The 19,025-nt window shown below is 35.3% G+C and overlaps 1 protein-coding gene across 6 annotated transcripts in view; it reads left to right on the top strand.

The window, feature by feature from the left end:
* GPC5 (glypican 5) overlaps positions 1-19,025 on the top strand; it is a 508,496-nt gene that overhangs the window by 281,377 nt on the left and 208,094 nt on the right. The window lies entirely within an intron of this gene.

Here is a 19,025-nt window from a genome sequence, read left to right as displayed (position 1 = left end):
CTGAGTCTCTAGTACATTCATGAGAAAAAGAGCATATGTAAACAGATATAAAACTATGAGTATCTTGGGACTGTTTTGTATAACACAGTTGTTAATGCATGCCATTTTCTTCCAACCTTTTGTGCAATTTTTCATAACTGGTTGTACAGTTATATTTTTATTCATTCTGTCTCTTCTCATAAGTACAGCTTGTTCAGGAAACTAATAAACCTGTTCTATTTCTTATCCTGATCAATTCTGATCCATAGTAAGCACTCAAAGTGTGCACAGAATTTATTGAAAAAGAAATGTCAATTTAAACAGGAAGCATAGTCTTTGTTTCTTTCAAAGGATAAACTTGTCATTAATATTACAAATGCATAAATATATTTTCAACCTCTGAGGGGCTTTTACATGCTTGACTTGTCAATTACCTGCAGACTATTTACTGTCTAAAAGCAGTTCTGCAAAGGAAACAGCTGTCTTATGCTTAAGAGTTAGCATGCCCAGTGGAGACAGTATAAAGAAACATGTTTTCTTTGAATAATGTTAATTAATTGATTTATTAAGGAAATAATCTCTATTTTTTTCTATTTTTCCTCCACAGTGCTTAGTCTAGTTTCATGCAATTTTTTAACTTACTTTTTTGCTTAATGAAAACCTTTCTGTAGTGAAATTCCTTTCCTTTAGTGTCACAATGTACTCCTAGCATCTAGAAAAATCATATTCACAAGGAGTTTAGTAATGTAGTACTGTAGGATTTTTGGTGTTGGTGTTGGTGGTTTTGTTTTTCCTATAAATATTTAGGCCTGTCTTTCCTACTGAAATGTGTGTCTAAGAAAAAATTCTCAGAGATTAATTTCTCTTTATGAGAACAGGAGACAAAGAATATCAACAGAACAGTATTAACAGAATATTTACACTTCAGTCAAATTTCCTTACCTGTTTCTCTGTAAACAGAAATTGGACTGTGTGTTAGTATAATAGAGAGTTTTGTGGATAGAAACTTCAGATGCAACTTACAGTTTTATAAGTGTCTTATAGTAGATTATTACTAGAAGTATTACTTCTCTGGGAAAAGTGAAGAGCATATCTGGAATCCAAGACTTCTGATTTGTCATGGACTTAGTGCAGTACCATATTTTTATATTAGCATTTGCTCTGTTCTGTTGTCTCTGGTTTTGGCTGGAGTAAGCCATCCTTGGCAACAAGACTGTTAACAACTTTGAACTCAGGGTGCTTTGTTAACAGACACTTGCAGCATTGGTTTCTCTGTGTTCTTCCCATTTTGTAGAAAAGCACACTTAATGTCAAGAGCTCAGACTATTGTCATGTCTTACTGCCTTCTTTCCTGCTACTTGTAGTGATTTTCTTAATTCTCCAGTAGAGAATGGAGTGCTTGAAGATACAGTAGCTTGACACTTCTGGACAGTGATCTGAGGCAGGATACACATTTACTGGTTGCTTTATCTACTAATTTTAGTAGCTCTTTATGGGAGTATTACTTAAGCTCCCTACTAACTGATCTCTTTATATTAAGATAGTGCCATCTACATATTAATAACAATAACACTTATAACATTAAGTAGCAGCAAGATTCATTTCTGCCCCTAATGCATTTTTTATAAACAGAAAAGATAGCCTAGAGTGATACATAATAATTAATCCTAGACTTTAAAATCATCTGGAGATCTCCTGCTGCTGTGGGAAAAGAGAAACATTCTTTTGCTATAGTAGCTGTTTTGCTGTAGTAGCTCTGCTGAGATGATAAAATTGTCAAGTTGCTTTTTTCCATTAGAGCAAATCTAACTCTTTCTAGTTCCATGTACCTTGTGATGAGAATTATTTCTTAGTATCACTGCAAAGCTAATTGTTTTACAAAACTACTCTTCTCCTATTGCTAATAAAATGTGCCATTGGATCTTTTAAATGCAATTTTTCTTTGCTTGTTTTGGGGAAGGTGGTTGTGAACTTACATGCTACAGGTACACAGACTGCTCTGTAAATTTCACATTATTGTTAGCAAAGGAAATGATATCCAATTTAAAAATTACATTTATCCTCACAGCGTAGTTTAAAATTTCAATTTATTTTTTGAATTTTATTATTATTATCATTGTTATTAGTCTGTTGCTTCTAAAAGGGAAGCATTATGTTCTCTCCTTTTGGTGATTTCTGAACAGATAATTTAACATGATACTTTGAATGGAAACATAAAGTAGCTTTTAATTAAGATTTTCCCTTCTTCAGCATTTGTGAGGTGCTTATAATATTTTTTCTTCTTATACCATGACTAAGAGGAGACAAATTATAATTATGAAACCACTTATTTGTTTGGAAGAAGTGCAATTTTAAACTAGTTGAAGATAAATCATTAAAATATACACTCATCACAATCTGCACAAACTTTCTTTGACCAGCTACACACATTGTGCTGATCAAAGTCAAAATAATGTCATCAAAACACCAACAAAATAAAATTTACTGACGTCTTTTTACCACATTGGTTGGAAGAACACCCACACCCACTGGTGGGCAGTGAAAGAGAGAGAGCGAGCGTCACTTCCGTGACGTATTTCCCTCTCTGACCATGAGGTCCTCCGGGACGTGTAGTTCTTCTTCTCTGTGCTCCACATGATGTTATGATGTGGAATACCAATAGCAAAAATTACAAAACCATGACACACATCAAAAGTAGTGTGTCGTGAGATGTGTCTCAACAAAAATGTATGTTTGCCACCTAAGATTCAGGACTCAGCATAAACAGGTCTGTGGTAGTAAATGCTTAAATAAAAGCCACAGATACACAAGGCTTTTTCATTAACAGAGGAAGTGCTCATCACCTTGATTTTCCACAATAGAGAAGTTGCAATACATTGTGTAAAAAACAAAGGCATTTGTTTATGTTCATTATGTTACTCATGGTAGAGTTATTTTCTGATGAAACTGTAGCAGCTCTGTGAGGGTTAATAAGGTAAAAACACAGTATTAATTTTGAAAGTCTATTATTCCTTCTATAAAGTTTCTCACACTTATCTCTGTCTGAACTAAATGTTATTCATCTTATTTCATGGATAACTGAAAAAGAAAAAAAAAAAAGAAGAAAAATGAAACAATAAGAAATTAATAGTGTTGTAGTCAAAATACCCTTTCTATAGAGGCTTTTATTAGTATACAATAACTGCAAAATACTTGCGGACAAAATAGTGGATATGTGTAAAGGATTGGAACATTTATGAAAAAAAATTAAATACCATCAGTCTACCATTATAAATCTATTTTTCATTTGAAAATAAACAAACAACAAAAACAAAAAAACAAACAAAACAACAACAACAAAAAACCACCAGCAAAAGGCACGCAAAATCTTGACATATTTCTTAGTTTTAAAATAATAACTTATACGTTATCATGCTTTCATGTCAGACATGAACGTGAACACATTTTTCTTCCTATTTGAAACTACTTTGGTATGCCAAACTTCATTCTGGAGTGCTTTTTTGTAGCTATGAATTAAAGCAAAATTGCAGATGCAGTATTAACTGTAGCAGTTAATTTCATTATAAAGTTGTTCACGATGGTAATCTTTTAAAAGAATTCATAACACATTTGTAAACTTATCAGAGGAAGAACTGGGCAAAGGCTATGAACTGATACTCTGGCAGACAGCAGTAATGTTTTTGCTTAAGTGATAATTTTTCTTACATTATTTTCTGCTAATTACTTTTTCAAATCGCTAACTTTCTATATTTTTGTCATAAACAATTTTTATCCTAGATAATGTGATTTGTGTCTGCTTGCTTAGTTAAAACACTACCACTGCAGTTCTTGTTTCTATGGGGTGCTTTTCATAACTAGTAACTTTCATAACATAAGGCATGTTGTCATGGTAGAAAATATGACTTTAACATGAGACATGCATTTATATCATCCTGGATCATAAATTATCAAAACTTGACTGGCCTGTTAATTTGGATAAGACTGAAACTAAAAACAAGTGGTGATTTTATATTCCCTTTTCAAAAGACTATCTTATGTTGCCACCACCCCATGCTAAGTAATTCAGAATTATATGCATTACTTTACTAAGTTACTGATTTAATAATCTGTTTGAATTACAGAACATGCTGCATGCTAATTATACACTGCCAGATGTTTCCAACCCAACTCTCACTACTTCTCTCTCCCACATATTTTGTTCATTTTCTTTCTCTTCCTCTTTCTGGAAGGCACAATATTGGATTAATCAGTCTGTACTGATTCCAAATAGCTGCTCTAGCAGCACATAAAGCTAAAATTAGAAAGTAAACAAAGATGAGAGGAAATTAGCCATAAAGGTGAAAATCTGTCTGATACCAGTTTGGAGATTTTGGATATCCTGTTGGAAGTAAGAATAAATGGTTTTAAATTTTTCTGTATCTGTATTTCTTAAAGCACTTGTTCCATGAAATTTGTTCCTGGTGGATGATCTAAGCTTGTGTTATATCTATGATCAGCTGCAGAAATGGTATGAAGTAGTACTTCAGCATTATCTCAGTAACACTCCAGCTCTCCTTTTCCCTACGTATTTTGAAGTAAAACTCAAAAGACACTGATGATTAGAATGACAAATACAAAAGTACATAGAAAAATGCATGTATAAGATAGAAGTAATTCACATCTGTTTAGTGATTCTTATCACAGCTTTTAAAATAGATTCTTCTCCCTAGCTGGTTTTCTTCAAAAATATTTTTTGTCTTTTACTCATCTTTCTGGTAGCTATTTCTCGCTTCGTGGTCGGTTGCCGTGCTCCCCCTTTTTTTTGTGGCATACCATTTGGCTGCTTTTGACTCCAGCTCGTACTGGAGTTCCAACATGTCCGGCACAGCAGCGCTCAATGGGGGTGTGACCTCATTCAGGCCACGGTAGTCTACTGTCAGCCTCCATTCTCCACTGGCTTTACGCACTGGCCATATGGGACTGTTAAAAGGTGAGTGAGTTTTACTGATCACTCCCTGATTCTCCAACTGGCGAATCAAATCATGAATGGGGAGCAAGGAATCCCTGTTGGTGCGATACTGCCGTCTGTGCACTGTCTTTGTAGCAATTGGTACCTGCTGCTCTTTTACTCGTAGCAGCCCCACAACAGACGGGTCCTCTGACAGGCCAGGCAAAACAGACAGCTGCTTAATGTTGTCCATATCTACAGCAGCTATCCCAAAGGCCCATCGATACCCCTTAGGATCCTTGAAATGCCCCCTTCTGAGGTAATCAATACCCAGTATACATGGAGCCCCTGGGCCAGTCACAATAGGGTGTTTTTGCCAGTCTTTGCCAGTGAGGCTTATTTCAGCCTCCAGCACAGTCAATTCTTGAGAGCCCCCAGTCACTCCAGAAATATGGATTGATTCTGTCCCTTCATGACTGGAGGGCATTAGGGTGCACTGTGCACCGGTATCCACCAGCGCCTTATATTCCTGTGGTTCTGATGTGCCAGGCCATCGAATCCACACAGTCCAATAAACTCTATTATCCCTTTCCCTCCCCTGACTGAGGGCAGGGCCCCTCTATTGGTTACCTGTGATGACTGGAGCAACTCCACTGGTGGTTGGTATGTCTAGTAGTTCTTTCACCCGTGCTCGTAGTGCAGAAGTGGGCTGATCATGCCACTTCCTCATGTCTTCTCCACGGTCACGTAGGTAGCGCCACATGGAAACACGCGGTGCAATTGTACTGTTGTTCTTTGCTCGAGCTGGGAAGCGTGTGCGTTTAACAGCTGAGACTTTTGATGATGCAGGTGAGGAGTAGGACTGGAATACTTTGATCAGATCCTTCATTAGACCTGGTGGCCCGTACGAGGATTGACCTTCATCAGTTGTTTCTGATACTATTACGGGATCATTACGATTAGTTGATGGAAACAATTTCTTGCACATTTCATCTACTCGGTTTTCTAGCCGTGAGATGGCAGAAACTGCGGCATGCAGTTGAGGGAGCTGCTGATCGGTGGTTTGAAGCATTATAATCAGCTCAACAACTCGGGGCCATCTGTCCACGAACCCTTTAGAACCTGTTACCAATGACTGTGCCATTCTCTCTGGTGCTGTACTTGTGATTTTCTGCCACATGTCAGGATCGGCCCTTACTCTCTCAGGGTCAAGTTCGCTTGGATCAGGGCTGTACAACATTTTCGCCATGGCCAATTCCCTCAGGCGCTGAATACCTTTTTGGACGGTATTCCAACTATCAAATTTAGGCTTCAAAGCATCCTTATAGGGGTACCTTTCTCTCACGGCTTCTAACAGCCGCAACCAGAGAGTGGCAGCTCCATCTGAACATCTGCTAATCTCTCTGTCGATACCTGCATCTTGGGCAATGCTTCCTAGTTGGCGAGCTTCATTACCATCTAGAGACAAGCTGTTGGCCCCGTTGTCCCAGCAGCGAAGCAACCAAGCAAGGATACCTTCATCTTGAAGCCGTGTGAACTCCTTTCTTGAGCCTTGGATTTCAGTCAGCTTCAGAGGTCGACAATAGGTGATTTCCTCCTCATCATCAGTCTCTTCTTCATGCCTCTTGGTTTTTGCCTTTGCTTTTTTCGGTACTGCTCCATGCCCGGCACCTGGGTCTTCTGCAGCCCCCCCCTGTGCTTCTCCTTCTTTTCGTTCTAGACGCGTGGACACCCGTTTCCATTTCTTGCCTTCCACAGGGGCAACTGATATTGCTACTGATGCCTCCTGTGACTGATCAGAATTAACTTGGGCTTGAATCTCAGATCGGAAACTCTCTCTCTCCAGAATAGTATGATACAAAGCACGGTATGCATAAGCCAAACCCCACATAAGGTTTACCTCCTTAGATCTCTGACCCAAATACTCACTTAATTTCTTAGGGTCCCTTAGATGTTCAAGAGTGAAATCCCATGACACTGCGGGTCCCCATGCTTCTAAGACTTTTCCTAAACCTTTCCATATTCCCTGCCAGTCATCATTCTCTGGTTCTGGAGGAGACTTCCGCATAGAACGAATGCATAGGAACATATATGCATTCATTAATAGTGATAGCATGGATGCAAGTATGAACCCTATCTCAGTTATTGAAAGGCGTGTGGAAATCTGAGAGTACAACCTAAATAAAAAGGGTTTTTTTAGCCTGTACACTGAATTAAACATGGTGGTGTTTGTAAAATTGCCTGTTCCATCTGGGATGCAAGTACTTGTAAGATTCGCAATTCCATCTGGGATGCAAGTGTTTGTAAGATTCACAATTCCATCTGGGGTGTAGGTGCCAAAATTCTGACCATACCACATCTCATAAAAGTACCAGGCAGGTGTCTCCATCAGTATCCACCTTATTAGGCTATATACCTGCACAATTCCACAACACCAAATTATGGTGTTAATAGTTGACCAATACTTTAAGAAGATCATAATTGCTTTCAATCCCTTAAACAGAGCAACTGGGATGAAGAGTGGATTCATAGCTGGCAGGCTCTGTAAAAGTCAGAGCTAGCTAGCTTTGCTCTAAGGGAGAAAGAAATCCCTTTGTTTTCTACACAAAAGTTAGATAGCAGTGCTGAGAATGTACAGCAGCCCTTAATGTTGGCAATTTGTCTGGTATTTCAAGGTCACGTTCTCAGTGAGCAGCTACGAAAAGATAACACTCCCCTAACGAAGCTCTTTAAGAGTAAAGAGAGAGTTGTTCTAAAAGCTAAAAAGCTCTATGCCCGCATTCTCCACCAAAAAATCTGTCACGGGTTACTTAGATTTACCTATGCCCGTGACAGGGGAAGCCACCCCATGGGCCCCCCTCCCGGGGCCCGGAAAGGAGGGGGAAAAAGGGAGTGGGATAAAACAGCGACAATCTAAGGAGGAAAAACTTATTTTACTAAATATGATACCGAAATACAAGATAACACAATATAATATAATTGAGGCTAACAAATTGAACGAAACAGAGAGAGAGAGTCCCCGAAAACCGAGAGGCCTACTGTGAACTCTAGGCGACACGGCTGGAACGCTTCCCACTCTCCGAGAAGTTCGAGAGAAGAAGGAGGGCACTCCAGCCTGGGAACGAGATTATACAGCGTCCTGGTCCCGTGACTTATCATTAACCCTGTTGTCCTCTGGGATATGTAGTCTTCTTCTGTGGACTGCACATTCAATAGAAGTATCCATACTTTACATGATGTTATGATGTGGAATACTGATAGCAAAATTACAAAATTACAAAACCATGACACCTAAGTACTCACATCTGTTTCTTTTTCCCATATTCTTTTTGGAAACTTATTACTTTTTCTTCCTTTTCTTGCTTTTCTCATGTAACCCCATGATGCTATTTGGCTGCCTTTCTCTCATCTGATGCTGCAAAGACAGACAGATTTATCAAAACTTAATGCTTGGCGTACAATACAAACAAACAAAAAATACGCATGAAACTCCTAAAGGTATGCAAGACTCAATATGTGGAGGAAGCAGAAGCAGAAAATAATGAAGGCATCCCTATAACCATTGGGGAATCACATGTTTGGGTATCCAGCAGCAGTTTCAGTCCTAGCATTTGTAGCTGCTTGATTTCAGAATCTGTGATCCACATGCGTGTGGTTACAATTCCCTTTTCTGTGATGGGGACACCAGAATTTGTTTCCCCAGGTACCTGGGACCTTCAAGGTTGGTAAAGAAAGAATAAGTCAGCCTGATATCCAGGGACCTTGAAGATCCGATGAGGAGCTGATATGTGACCAGCTCACTTACAGAAAATGACTTCAGAGAATAATAACTTATAAAACAGCACTAGTTACTCTAACTGTACTACCAGGGGTTGGAAGCAAGGGATTAATGTGTCTCACACACCTTCCCTACTCTTAAACTGTATGACCTTTTCAAAAATTTACATTTAAATAAAGTACTAAATGCTGTGACTTTCCCACAGTTGTAGGATGCAAAGGAAAGGAAACAAGTGATGGGAATGTTCAGACTGCTCTAAAACAAAGTGCAGAAATTATTTACATGGAATATCTCATATACACTGTCATGATTCAAAGTGATTCTGTGCTCTGCTTGCCTTGATGTTTTCTGCTTGAAAGGCTGATGCACTTCAAGTTTGAATAAAAATATTTTGAACAATACATTAACATCAAGAACCATAACCAGAAAACATTTATTCTCTTTTACCTTTCATGTGCTCACTTAAAAAAGAATCCTAGAAAATAAACAAATATACAAAAACAGAAAAAAACCCACCTCTTATTCTTTCTACAATGTATTATTTGTGTTTATTATTTGTTTGTTTGTTTGTTTTCTTTTGGAAATATGCTAAATAAACTATACCTAAAAGACTTTTGCATAGGCAAATAAACTATTAACAAGTACAAAGTGACTTAAGTAGCATTTTAACATATTACTATTTCAGTAACAAAATTAAATTCTCTGTGCCTATCAGAGGAGAAGCCAACATAAAATTTATGGATATTGTTATATCTGAAAAATTCTATTGAGTTTACTGCAAGGTAAAGTTTGTTTGACATTCTCAGAATCTTCTTGCATTAAAAATCTATTTGAAAGAGCATAGTTTGACTTTCTGGAAATTCATGTAGCCAAATTATAATGCATTGACATACCTCCAAATTAAAATTTGTAGAACATCGAGAGCAGGTATGCCCAACCTGTGGCCCACAGTAAACTTAGCTTGGCACAGCCTGTCCTGTGACTGCCCTCTACTCTGTGCTAACATGGTGGCAGTTCTTTCCTGTCAAGCAGCTTGGCCCAGGCCCAAGTATGCACCCATTACTCAGCAACATCTAAAATACTGGTGTGAGATTGGCATTGTCTGGACTGACACAAGGGCATGACAGAGTGCACTACAGTGCAAATTCAGGTTATGGCAAATAATTTTATGCAGTTTGATACACTGACTAAGCACAGTCATGTGAACATTGAAAAATATACAGACTTGCTTTCAATTTTGAGAATAAAATTTGAGAACAAATTTCAAGACTGCTGAAAATATCAGTTTTTGGTATATTTACAATGCCATAGTCAGTTGACATAAATAAATTACCTGCCAAAAGAGTTGCTATCAGACGTTCAACTCAGAGAAAATATTGATAATGTCTCTCTACTAGACTATTATAAGACATCCCTTTCCAAAGAAAACATCCTTCACATCACAATCATGCCTTGTTCATGCTATCACTTTTTGGCAGAATGTACATTTTTGAGCAACAGTTTTCTAGGACAAAGCACAGAAAAAATGAAATTTCATCAGAAATCTCTGAAAAGCACGTTGAGAACTCACTAAGAACTGCAACCACTTCCACTGACCCAGACACTGTTTTGTTAGTTTCACAAAAACAAGGTCAAAAATCCTGGTATTTTAGTTTAGTTTAGTTTAGTTTCTCTCTCTCTCTCTCTCTTTTTTTTTTTTTTTTTTTTTTTTCTCCTTATGTTTAACTAAAAAAATTAAAACAAGAAAATAAGTTTGGGTACTTACATACCTTAACTATATTAGATACTTCATATGCAGCCCAAGACCATTCCTGTTCACTCACTGCAGCCCTGTCAATCCAAATGGTTGGACACCCATAACCTATAGAAAAATAGTAACTACAATCACTAGTTAGTATTGTTGCCTAACAAACTGATTAATTAACCTTAACAAAACAAACAAACAAATAAAAAACACAAAAAAGTACCCATAAATGATGCTTTGAGTTGGAAGAAACCTTTAAAGATCATCTAGATACAACCACTTTTTCACTGTCAGGGACATCTAATATAGTATAGTGTTTGTAGTTTTAGGGACAAGGTGGATCCTATGCCTATACTGTTGACTTTATCCAAGGGGATGAGGACATAACATAAACTGTCCCAAAATAAGACCTACACCTTTTGCATATGAAGGTAAACACATGGGAGGACTGGTGACACTAGTCGATCATTCTTTTTCAGCCTTGTACTGTTTCTGTGGATTCTTCCATCAGCCTATTCTTTCTGCTTTGATCCAGCCTATTTCTTCTCATTTCCTTCAGTGGAACAGCTTGAGCAAAGACCTTGTCTCTGCATCTTCCCTATTTGTGCAGTTCTATATTGGAAAACTGAACTGAAGAACTTCAGCAACATCTGTTGGGTGGAGGAAGAGGGCAGACACTGGAGAAGGTTTTGTGAGGGAGTGGATCTTGGATGGGGAGTTAAGAGAATCACATATCAGAGTTGCAGATGCAGGAGGTGGCACCTATGGAAAAGAGCTTCCATAGCCTGTATCCAACTAATTTGGGTATTTGCAGAGAGTGCATCTGCAGTACCTCTGTGGTGTTTCACAGCCCAGTGATATGCTGCTCGCCTGAAGCAATACTTAATAGTAAGTAGGAAGCACAATCAGCAGAAGCTACAGGGGATGGCAAAGCTCCCAGAAAAGAGATGCAAAAACAAACAAGCAAGATAAATAAGCAGAGAGAAATGAAAACCAGAAACACTGTGAGAGTAAGATCAATAAATATTAAGGATAAGAACGTCAGATATTCAAAGCAGCTGTGCAAACACAATTAGCAACTTGAAAAAAAAAAAAAAAGGATGCTGGAGACCCAAATTAGTCCATGAAGATTTTCAAAATCTTTTCAAAAATATATCTATATTGTAACACCATATTTGCATACAGTACAAGTGATTCTGAACACATATCTGGTGGCATACTTGCGTGATAACAGGCAAAGTTTTAGCAATTTTACTGTCTGGATGAAGTACTAAACTCTGTGTCTTGTTTTATTACTAAATATATATTATATATAATATTCTATAATAATGATATAATTATAATTATTATATTTATTTATTTATTTTTAACTGAACACTTTTTTTGGCAAGAGGTGTGTTAATAAGCTATATTCTACATCTACCATCTGCATTATACAAACCTCTCTCAGAAAACAGAGCTAGACCAAGGTGAATTAGGAATATTTAACTAAAGACCACACTGATTTGGGGTTAGCTTTTCCTACTTTGGTGTCTGTTTGCATTTTTGCTGTGACGTTATTTATCAAAGAAGCCCTTGTCATTAAGCACACAGTCCTTGCTCCTCACAGACACAGGTTCCACCTCTTCAGCCACAACACTGAATTCAGCAATTCATGTCCTTCAGTTCATAGCAGTTCCACAAATTATTCCCTTCAACACATGTAACTGTGGTTTAAGCATGTTGTTGTATGATATGCATGTTTTTATAGATTGTGTCAGGTGTGCCAGAGACAAAAAATACAGGAATCCCAAAAATAACAACAAATTCCCTCCAGAAAATGAAAAAAAAAACAAACCATCACCACCACCAAAAACAAAACCAAAAACAAACAAACAAACAAACAAATAAAAAAAAACAAAACAAAAAAAAACCCAAACACCCAACTAATGTGAAGGAAGTAAATAATTAAGAGAAAAGAAATGAGAATGTGAGAATAAAGGAGTTTTAAGTCATCTAAGCTTACAGACTTGTTGTTTGTGGGTTTCTTAGGTCACAAGATGCATTTAACTGTAATCCGGAAGAAACATGACCACGGGACCACAGGCAATACTTATAGTTTTAGAGGCCTTTTGATGCATACTTATAATTCTTGTTTTAAAAAACTTACAGAAAGCATTTCAAATAAATTTTGAATAACATTATATTTTAGAAAGGAACTATGAATATTGCAGAAGCACATAAGATAAAAGGAAATGAAAGTTACTGAGCTGAATAGCGAAAATATCCACAATGGATGGCATATCAAGTTACTTCATTTGGTATTTCTTTATTGATGTGATGTATTAAGGAAATTCGCTCTGTTCATTGTCTCAAATAGCTCATATTCAGTGTACAATGAGATGTTTTATTTCCTTTTCCTGATATAAATCACAGTATAATCTTCCTGTTCCTACTTTCTCCTATCAGATGGTCCATGATTATATCCACTTCCCTTCCAACAAAGAAAAGTAAAAAGAAAAAAAAAAAGTGCGTGTGTAAAAACCTTCAGTTACTTGATCATTTTTTTGAGACAATAATCTTAATATATTTCCAGTGATTTAAAGAATTATTTTTTTTTTCTTTTAAAAATAAGTAATACCATTGACAAAAATCAAGCTGAAAGTATGAATTTAATTAGATAAAAGAAAAATATATGGCTTTAAGTTATCTTGCCACTGGCACTCATGCCTGTGTGGAAATGTTTCTTAAACTGCATATGAAATGAACAATTCTACTTAGCTCAAATAATTTTAGTATTACATTTCCTATTCTTCTTCAGGAAACAGAGCAAAGCACAGGAAATGTCATAGGACCTAATTCTGCCATTCTTACTCTGAACAGTCATTTAATCCTTCATAATCCCATGAAAAGATTTATATAGAAATGTAATACTAAAAATGAAAAATCTGTCTTATAAAAACTAGTTATGAATTCTGTGTTTAACTTTCAAAATAAATTATTGCTTGTAATGTATACTCATAATTCAGAACATGTTGAGGGAAGACAGTGTGGAGTGTTTATTGACAGCAGTTATTTATAACATTTTATTATTATTATTTCTAGAGCTCCATTTGCAAAATCCTAATTTCTTGGATTTTAAAGCATCAATAAACATTATGCATGATGTGTAGGGGAAGATGCAATGTAGTTAACCCTGTTTGACACATTAAACTAAAGCATACATAGACATTTCCACTTCATAAACACTAGACTCAGGTGAATAAAAAGACAACTTAAAGAGGAAATGAATCATTACTTTTTTTTCTTTTTTTTTTCTTTTTTTTTTTCTTAATTTCTTTTTACCTGATGTACTGAATTCTGATCTTCCTGAAGAAAATGTTAAATATCTATTTAATACAGCTGACACTTTGCTCCCAAAATCCTCATATCATACTTTTTTTTCTTTCAATCCTTGCTACTCGTTTTCCTCGGGACAGTGACTACTTTTTTACTATTACTGGAGTGATTTGAATTGATATCTTATGGACTGTACCTTATATTTATCTGTCTCTACAGAAACTGCCCCAGGTGCCCCACAGAACTTATATCTCTGTTAATTTTAAATACACACCAGAGATCTTGACCTTTAATTAAATTTGAAATCTGATTGGCTGTTTGGTACCTGAAGTTCTAGACCACCATAATTGCTTTTTAATTTCACAGATTCTCTTGTTGAAGCTTTGACCTTAATATCCATGAATCAAATCCTACATCATTTCCTCACACAAGTAACAGGGAATTAATCCATGGAAGAATAAGCATCAGGCAGAGTAAAAAGACCAGTAGGACACCAAATTAAAAGGCTATAAATAAATGAATAATATAGCACAACTTATGATAAATTATTAGAATTAAGATGAGAACATACCCTTCCCCTTTCTTGAAATTCAGAAAGCTTGATATACATTTTTGTTTTCAGAAATGAAAGAGGATATGGTCCTGAGCCTGCAGTTTCAAAGTATGCCACAGTATTTTAGTGACAGTCTTGCCTGCTTGTTTTTTCTTACTTGTTTTCCCATTTTGTCATTTTCACTCATAGTGACTTCAAAGTAGGGTTTCACTAATTAAATTATTTAAATTAGATCAGATGTTCTTTATAGAATTTTTATTTTATTCAAATTCTTCATATATATTCCCTTCCCCTAGTCGTTAAGAACAATAAGTATGGTCTGTCCTTCCTGTTATTTTGTCCCCCCAAGACACCCAGGATTCATTTCAGTCATGGACTCTTCCTCCTAATTTAGAATAGAAGTAACCCAGCTGGTAACTGATCACATTGGTTCAAGCCCCTCAAAACTCGTTGCTGAATAACTCTTTCAGTTTATTTTTTGTCCTCTGAGTATTCTGTTCCTAGATAATCACTGACTTAGGTGACGTCATCCAGACTTTATGGACTGGAAGCACAGTTTTGTTACAAAAGTAAAGATCTACAGGCATAAGAAAGAAATATTTCTGGTTAGATATACCCAGCTTGTAATTTTGTGTTTCTAGGGACTAGTTGTTTCACGCTTGTTGAAGTTAGTAGGTAGCCAGGCTGTGGTGCTATCTCAGTAGGCAAGGACATAAAGCATCCGTCTGTACATATCCATGGTAATAGAGACAGCCAATGTTACTACTAGTTGTGGACTTTTTGTTCTGGGCTGTGAGTGACTTTCTTGAATTCACATAATAGAGTGAACAAATGAGGACAACATGCTGAACATGAAATTTTGGTAAAGCTCTTTTTTTTTTCTTGTTGGTTCACTTTTGCTATATCAACATCTACCCAGAAGTCAGGTAATTTTTGTATCTTCTGTCAGAAGAACCACCTAGTTTCCCCACATGTGTCTACAAGGCTTGAAGGTTTACTACTAGCAAAAAGCAAACAAACAAACAAACAAAAAATTATTGTTATTTCAGCTCTCATCAGATTTTGGATCTCCGTTCCTGGTAAGAGTACATGAGAAAATCCATTTGCAGTGTCTTTGTGTCTACATAAACCCTCAATCAGTTAGGAAAAGCTAAATATATATGTCTTTTAAATATTAAAAATAGAAGAAAATTATAAAAGGAAACATTATTTCATTGAAATTCAAGACTTTTTAGTGCTTGCATGATAATTTGATGAATGAAATTGTTCATTAATAATGGACTTAATTCGGTGATAGGATAAGATGTTACTGCTTCTGCAATTAAAAATAATTTTAAATTTAACTACTGTGCTTTTACCTGAGAATGCCCAGGAGCAAACAAATAACAGTGCTCTAGTTATTAAATAGTCCTTCCTTATCCAGATACTTCCTCTATAATATATGGTATATAAAAATTTCATTAGAATAATTAAATTTAGATTTGCAAAATCAAGCCCTTGGAAGTCAGGAAATAACAGAGGTGAACCTTAATTTTTTTCTCCTATATGCTTGAATGAACTTGAATGTCGTGGGATACTGTGGAGATGCTCATAGAATGGGAACATACTATCTTGTGTGTTGTATTAGGCGAAACACGGGGAACTTATCGGGATGTTACGTGACAGGCCCTTCCGCAATTTCCAGAAGCATCTTAGTGACATGTAATGCAGTAGGCGGACACGAAAGGCGTAGTTTATATAAGTTTGTGTTTGTTTCAATAAATCACCATTTTGCCACTCCATCACCTTGGTGTCACTTGGTAATTGGCCTAGCTGCTGCTTCAGTTGAAGGCGAGAGATCGTAAAGCCATTAACAATCGTAAAGCCTTCACTTCTGCTGCATACGTCTTTTAGTGTACTAGAGCTTTATTAACTTTATTAACTTTATTAACTTTATTAATTTTTAAATTTATTAACTTTCATTTTTTCAGGAAAAAAAAGTAAACATTTCCCATGAGTACTGTGAAAATCTCCTATCCCTCCACATCATATTGCTTTTCACATACTTAATAGTGATGTGACATTTTCAGTATAAGTAAATGAACCAAAGTACAATCTTAGCAATAGAAGCAAGACAGAAAGTTTCAGTCTGGCATAGCCTTTTTTTTTTTTTTTTTTTTTTTTTTTTGGCTGACCCCTCAGTTTATACTACACTAGGTCTTGCTACTGTTGTTTTACTGGAAATGCAAACTCCCATAATTAATTTTTTGTTGCCTGCTATACAGGTAACTTTCCCCTGCAGGGAAGAAGAAAAGAAGAGGGTGCATAATCAAGTGTCTTGATTCTGTATTGATACACAATTGATGATTATATCTTACTAGAAGCTCAGTATGCTGACATGATTGAAAAAAAAATAAAATATTATCTAGCATCTTTTTAGCATGAAAGGATTTCAGCTGAGAAGAGTAATGTCAGGCTATGTAGAAAACTAACAGCTATTTCCCCAAACAAAATTGCAGTAAACTGAGTAAAATGTCAGTGTGCTCTTTCTTTCTTCTTTCTAGAATGAAACAGCAAAATGTGCTCAAACACTAAAATGAATATAAGAAGGAAAAAAGCAGATCCTCCGGTATAGTTTTAAATAAAAAGGAAAGAACAGTCTTTCCTTCTGATTTCGGCCGGTAGATATACCTAAAAACATGCCTCTAATATCTCTGGAGATCTTCTTAGAAGTAGAATTCTTAGTTCATACAAACAGTGAGACTTTTAGATTATTTATTGACTTTTATCCTAGTTACCTATATTAAATTTTTACTTTGGGCAGGAAAATGCTGAGATTGAGTCTGTAGGTATCCGAGTTACAACCTAAAATGACTATCCTAATTTCTTGCAGTGTTGATAGTTCTTTCAAGTAATTTCACCTGTTACTTGCTGTTAATGTGTTCATTTCATCCTGTGATTCCCTTCTCCTCTCAGCTGCCTTTTTCTGTACCTTCATCATTTTATCAGGTATGCATTAACATGGGCATTTTTGAAGCTGTGCAGAGATCTAGACTTGGAAAATGACATATCTGAAATGAAAACAATTGAACAACAACAACAAAATATCTATGCATTCATATAAGCAGCTTTCCCAGGTGAACACAGGGCACTTCAGCAGAGGAAGTAGATGGGACTAGAGGGAGCACTGAATCTGACACAGAGCAGAAATCTACATTATTCTAAGCTATTCTTAGACACTTTCACATTTTTAGAATTGCAAAGTAAAAATGTGCCCATATCCTGATAACTGTTTATTATCACTCCCTTTCTATATGCTTCATACTTTTTCACATCACTTCTACAAGCACATTGAAACATTTCTTACTATATTTTCCCACTCACAAAAATCTTGAATTTGTTTTGAATTATTTTACTTTCACTAGCTTCCAGTAGGGTATAATTTATAAATATTCATTTCAGAAATTAAAAAAAAATATATTAATAGCTTTTTACATCGACATATTTAAACTTCATAAATGGTTGTTTGCTAATTGCTCAGAAAATGTTAATTTATAAAATATCTGATTAGAAAAAGCTATTTTCCACTACATTTCAAGTTTATTGCATTAGTTTTCATTGTTGATTTTTAAATTAATTCATCTTAATTGCAGAAGATTTAGTACACTAATTTTATCTTTTCATTAACTGTCAACATTAACATTTTCACTGGTGTACAGTTTATAATCTGTGTTAATGGTATTATATGAAGATTTCTTTTCTTTTCTTTTCTTTTCTTTTCTTTTCTTTTCTTTTCTTTTCTTTTCTTTTCTTTTCTTTTCTTTTCTTTTCTTTTCTTTTCTTTTCTTTTCTTTTCTTTTCTTTTCTTTTCTTTTCTTTTCTTTTCTTTTCTTTTCTTTTCTTTTTTCTTTTCCTTTCTTTTCCTTTCTTTTCTTTTCTTTTCTTTTCTTTTCTTTTCTTTTCTTTTCTTTTCTTTTCTTTTCTTTTCTTTTCTTTTCTTTTCTTTTCTTTTCTTTTCTTTTCTTTTCTTTTCTTTTCTTTTCTTTTCTTTTCTTTTCTTTTCTTTTCTTTTCTTTTCTTTTCTCTTCTCTTCTCTTCTCTTCTCTTCTCTTCCTTTCTTTTCTTTTCTTTTCTTTTCTTTTCTTTTCTTTTCTTTTCTTTTCTTTTCTTTTCTTTTCTTTTCTTTTCTTTTCTTTTCTTTTCTTTTCTTTTCTTTTCTGGCAGTTGTATGGGATATTATGTTAAATATTTTTGCCTCAGTTTAATACATATGTATCATGAATGTTTAAAACTGTATTACTTATGATTTCTCTTGGTACTTCTACAGCAATGGAACCGGCATAACAATCATAATTACCCCTGAGGGTTAAACATTGGCACTTCTATGTTCAATTTTAATCATTACCTAAAACAAATAAATACATACAATTAAAAAACAAACAAACAAACAACAACAACAACAAAATAAAAACGAATCTCTAATTATTATTATCATCAACATCTTAGGTATTTATGTAAACTATAATTTATTTTAATGAATGATAATAAGGCATATCATATCTTCCTCATTCTTCTTCAAATTACTTTGCTGATATCAACCAAATATGTGTTGTTCAAAGAAGCAAAAATAATAAACAAAATATTACTCTATGTACTGGAAAAGAAATTGAAATTAGCAATTTAGAATATGAAATAGCATTAACAGTTTATCACTATTTACAGGAAACAGTTTAGAATATTTATCAAG

This window comes from Coturnix japonica, chromosome 1, assembly GCF_054131305.1.
Source record: "Coturnix japonica strain WE chromosome 1, WE-NBRP24, whole genome shotgun sequence".
In the NCBI taxonomy this organism is placed as follows: Eukaryota; Metazoa; Chordata; class Aves; order Galliformes; family Phasianidae; genus Coturnix; species Coturnix japonica.
The sequence above is the reverse complement of the archived record's forward strand: the minus strand, read 5'-3'. Positions and strand labels throughout refer to the sequence as shown.